The following is a 7,569-nucleotide window of genomic DNA, read 5'->3' on the forward strand; positions in this document are numbered from 1 at the left end:
AGAGTAACAATTAATACACAGCACAAAAATACAAAACATGGAAAAATTAGAAAATATACACTCCCCATATAGGGAGAACCTGGCGATCAAAATTAAGGCAATTAAGCAATCTCGTTGATGATGGACATAGCAAAAATCGTGAGCAAAGACAGCCATTGAACAATTGAATCGAGGGGGATCGTCAACCTCAGGCCGAGTCAACGTCTCAATCCCACGAGACCCAGATGGGGAACGGCTAAGAGACACAGCAGAAGCTGCCGCTACCCCAGGCGGGATAGAGGAAACGCGCTGCTTCTTCCCCGCCGAGCCTCCCCGCGACTTAGACCGAGAACGGTGCTTCGGCCTGACTGTCGTCCAGGTTTGGGAATCAGCCATAGCAATCGCCTCATCCGCACCATCCTGGGACCCAAGAGCATCCTGGGTCCCAAAGTCAAGTGGCTTAACAGTCGCTGCTTCAGCATATGAAGATGGGATAGGAACGCCCCCTCCCTCACCCTCACCATCACCTTCACCCACAGCCGCCACCTCCACATCAACAGCACCCACAGACTCACCCACTGACTCACCCTCAGACATAGCCCCACCCACACTCACATCAGCCATGGTAATCGTTGTATCATTGACGGACCCAACACCACTGATAACAGGGTCTGGTACGGTTGATGGCTCGTTCACATTCGGGGGGTTGCTGGCACTAGGTAGTTCCGCCTTACGCCTGTTTTGGTAGCTCTTAGGGCAGTCCGGCCTGGTATGTCCCAGATGGTAACACCTGAGGCACACAGGGAGGCGGCCAGGGGCAGTCACGAGCATCGACTTGCGGTCTCCCAAGCGAACAATATAAGGGACACTGTCCGGTTTTGATGTGTCAATTTGGAGCTGTACAGTTCTAACTCCAGTCTAAAAAAGGGGCACCACCGACCAACATAGTTTCGGCTTGAATCGAGAGTACCCTCCCATACCGGGAAAAGTACGAAGCTAGAAAAGCATCTGTCACCACACCATGAATCCAGTGGATCCGAAGATCCACGACCTCCTTGTCATAGGGAGAAAAGTCAATCCGGATGTCACGGTACACAACAGACCCAGCAAGTAAGAGGAGACGAGCCCCATTCTCAAGACGAAATGTTACATAACATATCCCAGATGTCTCTGTTTTCCATATGGATAAAACTTCCCGGGCCTGGATAGAATCGTGAGTAGCTGCTTTCAGAATATCAAGAATGTTTTCCCTGTCAAAGTTACGGATCACAGATTTGACACGTACCGTATTCGCGCTGCGCTTCCGGTCCAAATACTGAGAAGGAACAGCAGGAGCCACTGACGCTGCTTGGTTAGCCAGAGTTGAAGAAATGGGGGGAGACCCGAAAGTCACACGGCCACTACAATAGTGACAATCCCATCCAAATTGCCCCAATGTATTAAATAAACTAAAGGTAAAGATACTTAAGGTGTCCAGCAAAGCGAAAAATGAATGAATTGTATGAAAAATTGCATTGAAGACGAAAAAAACGACTGAACTGTAATGAATATTGGAAAATGAACTCACTTGCACAAAGTGTAATGACGCATCAGGCGTGTGTGTAGTTCTTTAAACATCTATTTATGGGGATGCGATGTTGAAAACGTCTTGTAGTGACGAAGCAGACTGTTGTTGTGACGGTGTGATTGTCTAGACGTCATTTCCGGCGTACGGCGTCATGGCCGACGGCCTTGGTTACGGGGGACTGTATGCAGCTGAAAGTTGAAAAATCCTACTTTGACAAACTTTTAGGGGTTGGTGTGGTTAAAGGACGGGCTGAACGTGTGAACAGGTATATTTCTAAGGTTTAGAAGTAATAAAATAGAGTATCTATTGAGAACTAAGGGCGAAAAACGGAGCAGCAGTGCAAAATAAGACGAATGTGAAGTTGTAGGCAAAGCTGAGAGTTCTAATTTTTGATTGAAATATGAGTGGTGGGCCATTCCCGGAGGTACTGCAATACCGGGTCAACCCGTGATGAGAGCGGAGCAAGCCCAGTGGCACCTCATCCCATTCTAAAAATCAGTTTAATATCGATGTCTCCATTAGGAGACGTATCAGATATTAAGCTGATAAGAACAGATACTTTTCTTTTTTTTTTAATAATACAATTTAATCACTTGAAATGAAAATACAGGTGCGGACAGCGCAAGAAGCATACCACTCCACTATAAAAGAGATTATCACAAAAGGGCGTGGAGTGGCAGCTGTAACAGAAGAAAATTAGAAGAAGAAAAACAAATTTAGAATAGGTAAACAGTCACTGTTACACAAGAGATATATGCAGGATCACAAATATGAGTTCAATCAATTTCTCCTGCCAGAGATCTGATCTCGACTTCACTTAGTTCAATGAGATAGTCCTTGTTCTTTTGAATTTCTGTAAGTGATTGTCTATTCTGGTTGACTTTAGTTGATAAAATCTGACGAAGGGAATCTCGGAAATCTTTAGGCTCCTTGGGCGCAAAGGACTTAACACAGTTAGTAAGGTCGTATCCCTTTACCGTGACTTTAAAATGGTTGTATTTGGCGTCCCAGAAGAGCTTAATGTTGAACGTCCATCTTTTCGTCATAAGATGGAGTTCTTTTCTGTGTTGATCTTGCCAAAGGTCATATGTGATGTCCGGTATCCATGTCAAGTCAAACGGATTCCTTTGTGAAGGCGACGTAGGATTGACAGTGTGCTGTTGGTTAGTATCACTGGATTCACTCACTTGGGGCGACGTATTTTCCATGTCCATTTGTTCAGCCCAACTCAAGTGAACAAGGTCCTCTGGCACATCCAATCTTGAATCCTTTTTCTTTTTCCCATCGTCTTGCGGCTGTTTCCTCTTAGTCCCTGACGAAGTATCAACTGTGACAGCTGGCACAGTAGGAGTCACATCATCAGAATCACTCTCCAACACTGGGAGTTCCGAACCGTCTGCTAAACTGTCCATATCACTATCATCCACAGCATCACCCACAACACTGTCTTCCGGGAGAGAATCAACATCGGGGGTTTGGTCTTTAGGAAGTGTTTCTGTGACTTTTTCTTTTCCAGTGTCAGGACACTTAGCTCTCACGTGACCTACAGCATGGCACTTCAGACATATGGGCATTCTCCCTGGGGCTGTTACTAGCATGGACTGTTTCTCCCCGAACTTAACGATGTGAGGAATCTTGTCCTTTTCTGTATCTGACAGTTCCATTTTTACAATCCTTACACCAGTGAACACTTTGACTTTGTCTATCTCCACGAATTCTCTGAGCACATCCACAACTTTTCCAAACTTGGAGAACTCACTCACAAATTCCGATCTCACTGTGGCATGAAGCCAGTGTACTCTCAAGGATACTAAGTATCTCCCATACTCATAGAAATACACTTTCTCTGTTCCCACAGTCACACACTGAAGATCCAGTAATCGGTCAGCTTCCTCCTTAGAGCACAAGGTTAAGAACACTTGACCATATCTCTCAGTCTTCCATATCCCAGAAACTCTTTGCATGTTGAAACCTGGCACATTAGTAGAGAGAAAGTAATACCTTCCGGACAAAAGCATTCCTGTGGAGCGTGGAGCACCAACAAAAGCATTCCTGTGGAGCATAGAATTTCCAACAAATTCCTGTGGAGCATGGAATTTCCAACAAAAGCATTCCTGTGGAGCATTGAATTTCCAACAAAAGCATTCCTGTTACCTTCCGGACCAAAGCAGCCCTGTGGAGCGTGGAATTTCCATCAAAAACATTCCTGTGGAGCAAAGAATTTCCATCAAAAACATTCCTGTGGAGCAAAGAATTTCCAACAAAAGCATTCCTGTGGAGCGTTGAATTTCCATCAAAAGCATTCCTGTGGAGCAGCATTCCTATAAATCTACTCGTGTGTGGGTTTTAACCGCTGAACCTGTTAACCCTTTCACCGAAATCAATTCGTTTATAAACATTTTTCTCTACTTCATTCACGTTTCACTGAGTGTTAAAGACGCATAGAGTAAAGAAACAAACAAAAGCATTCTTGTGAAACATACCACAAAGGTCAGTCAATACCTTTCACACAATAGAAGTTAACAATAACATTCCAGGATCAACGTGTCATCCACTTATAAAATGTATGGTACGATGAATACTCAGTAACCAATGAAACGCTAAGGAAGACAAAGTACACCAATGAAATTCAATTTTATAGAAGTTAAGCAGTGTTTAACTGTTGAAGCTTTCATTCGAGCTTAAACAGCGATCTTGTCAACAAGACGAAATCTTCACGCCAGTATACATCTCGAATCTGATCATGGGAACCCGAACAACTGACAAGTATGTATTTTTTTACACCAGAACTTCAGTGTTTAGTCAACATTTTTCTACTGAGATTGTTATTGAAGGAATAGCATTTAACTGTGCTGAGCAGTATTACATGTATAAAAAAGCTTGTATGTTCAGTGATTGGGAAACTGCGCATACGATTTTAAAGTGTGTTTCTGCTGCTGAACAAAAACGTTTAGGTAGAAGTGTGAGATGTTTTAATCAACGCCAATGGGATGTTGTGAGTTCCAATGTGGTGTATGCAGCATCTTCAGCTAAATTCTCATAGTCTGTTTTTCTGAAGAAACAACTGTTAGACACTTTTCCCAAGATCTTGGTAGAAGCGAGTCCATATGATCGTGTGTGGGGTGTGGGTCTATCACTGCATGACCCTAATATTCTTAATCCATCTAAATGGAAAGGCAGTAATAGACTTGGTCAGATCTTAATGAAGGTTAGAAATGAAATAATGAACACTGAGTCAAGTGAAAACTGATGGTTTTAAATGTGTTACAGTGATGTAACTTGCTATTTTGAACAGCGTCAAGAAAACTACATTCTACTCATGGAAGCAGGTCATGCGGATGCCACACACTCTAAATGAACCAGTCATAACACGATCACCTGAGTGGTTTCAAGATAAGGAAGAATGCGTGAAAGATGCAAAGAGAAAATTTAAAGATGAATACAAGGCAACAAAGAGAGTCATTATCAAGAAGATGAAAACCTTACCACTCAATGCTGATGAAGTAGATATGGCTACAAAACTGAAACAAGCAGAGGATCTTCTCACGATGAGTTACTCTTTAGAAGTGAGTAAAATGATCAGTCAGCTCGCATGTGAAATGTGTATTCCTTGTCTGTTTAATGAAGAAGGTGATCCAATATTTTTGGGAGATCATTCTTGTCGCATGTCGGAGCAGGAGCAGGTTGATAAATACTTCAACGCGGCACTTGAGGATATGGACAATGAACTGGTAATAGGAAAATGGATGAAACCTGTGATTGATGATCCACATCTGTGCACAATGCCTGCTTTCAATTTAGTACCTTACCAGTGTAAGGACTATCGTGACAATACATTCAAATCACCTGAATGGGTGAATGGTTTGAAGCAATGTGTTGTAAAAATGTTGAAGTTGCAAAAACGCTTGTAGACTGTTTCCATGTCATATTATTTTATCAGTACCAAATGAAATGTGTGTGTGTGTGTGTGTGTGCTTTAGCAATATTCATACTATGAATAAAACATAAATTATGCTTACATCTTTGTTTGTCTTCTTTTGATAGTTATCAAATGGTTGTTCTTTAATAGGTGTCTGTTGTCAGTGCTTCTCTCATTTCATCATGAAGCCACAACAGAGAAAGTTGCTAACAAAGAAACAGGAGAAGATATTAGAAAGTTACTATTTTAACCCGCTTGAACCGGGAGCTTTTTATGGGCCTGAGAAACTTCATAGCGTTCTGAAATAAGATCGTCAACCAGATCTCAGACTGAGCACTGTGAGACGTTTTCTGAACAAACAGGACGCCTACAGTTTACACAAGCCACCCAAACAGAGATTCAAAAGGCTGAGAGTTCGAGTGAATTCTATAAATGAAATGTTTGATGTAGATTTGACTGACATGACTCGTTACAGCAAGGAGAATAATGGCGTGCGTTATTTACTGGTGGCTATTGACATACTGAGTAGGTTTGCTTTCGCCCTACCTTTAACAAATAAGAGACCAGAGACAGTATTGAAAGCTTTTAAAGAAATTATTCAGGAACGAAATCCAATGAAAGTACGTGTGGATGGTGGTTCAGAGTTTAAAGGAGTATTTAAAGATTTTTTAGAAAAACACAATATCACTCTGACTGTTGCACATAATGAAAATATCAAAAGTAATTATGTGGAACGATTCAACAGAACACTGAAATCACTTATTACTCGTTACTTGACCCATAATAACACCAAGTATTATTTAGATGCACTACCCAAGTTGATGGACAATTATAACAACACATTACATTCTTCTTTGCCCAACCTTTCACCGGTTCAAGTCAAGAAGAAGAATGAACTGAAAGTATGGGAACATTTGTATGTGAAGCCGTTGTTACTTAAAAAACAAAGCTCCAAACACAACCGGTCGAAGGCATTTGTATTTAAAGTAGGGGATCTTGTTCGCATTCCATACCTCCGGAGACCTTTCAGTAAGGAACTTGATCTGAAGTGGACTCAAGAGCTGTTTAAGGTGGTTAGACGATACAAGAGACAAGAGATAGCACAGTATAAGATCAAAGACTTTCATGATAAACTGATAGAAGGTACGTTTTATGGCAATGAGTTACAAAAGGTGGAGAAAAAGGAAAATGTTTTGTGGCAGGTAGAGAAGATTTTAAAGAGAAAACGTGTGAAAGGGAAGACCTACCTGTTAGTGAGGTGGTTGGGCTGGCCGAGTTCCTTCGATTCTTATGTGGAGGAAAGTGAACTGAAAGATATCTGATGGAAAGGTACATATTTCTCAAAAGCTCAGACTCCAAACAATCTTATTTTAATGAGAATACGCCTTATCATTTTCGTGTTAAACTAAATCAAAGGTTGAATTTTGATGGATTCTGGGTTGTGTCTTTAACGGAGATTAATTTTGGTAAACTTGACATCACCCACATGAATGATCCATATGTGGACGTGTTATGCAATCTGTGTGATAGTTCTTTGGCAGGTGAACAGCAGTTGCCTTTATTGAGACGGCTTGATCTCAGACAAGGTCCTTACTATAGTTTGCCTGTGAATACAATATTCCGATTAAAGTCAAAGAATCTCCACACATAGAGGTGCGTATAAAGGCCAGTAACGGCATGTCACACTCATTTCTAAAGGAAGTGACATATGTGACACTGCACTTGAGACGGTATCCCTTCATTGATTAACCATGGAGTCCACACCTTTGTATGTCCCTGATTATGTCAAATGGACCCACTATTTCAAGAAACACATGAAAGGAACATCTGCCTTAGTGAATGGTAAACCACAGGTGAAAGTGATCCCGACACGACTTCAAGTGAAGACTGAAGAACCCAAGATCAAACTGGAAGTAACATCAGAGACGCAGAATATTGTTGAGAGAGCCAATGCAAAAGAAAAGCGACGGAAATCTTTAAAACGAGCTGCAGGTGACCAAATCACCACTTCAAAGAAGATCCGTCAGACAGATAACATTCCATCAAAGACCGCTAAGGTTCTCCAGTGTACCCCTATTCGAGAAAACGACGTTTTCAGTTAATC

The 7,569-nt window shown here is 41.8% G+C and overlaps 1 non-coding gene across 1 annotated transcript; it reads right to left on the reverse strand.

The window, feature by feature from the left end:
- Positions 1-1,948: 1,948 nt before the first annotated feature.
- Positions 1,949-2,135, reverse strand: LOC124123896. Its single transcript, XR_006859371.2, has one exon. It is a non-coding gene; the product is annotated as a U2 spliceosomal RNA (small nuclear RNA).
- Between the last annotated feature and the right edge of the window lie 5,434 nt (positions 2,136-7,569).

Source organism: Haliotis rufescens, unplaced genomic scaffold (genome assembly GCF_023055435.1).
Source record: "Haliotis rufescens isolate VD_foot unplaced genomic scaffold, xgHalRufe1.0.p SCAF_98, whole genome shotgun sequence".
NCBI lineage: Eukaryota > Metazoa > Mollusca > Gastropoda > Lepetellida > Haliotidae > Haliotis > Haliotis rufescens.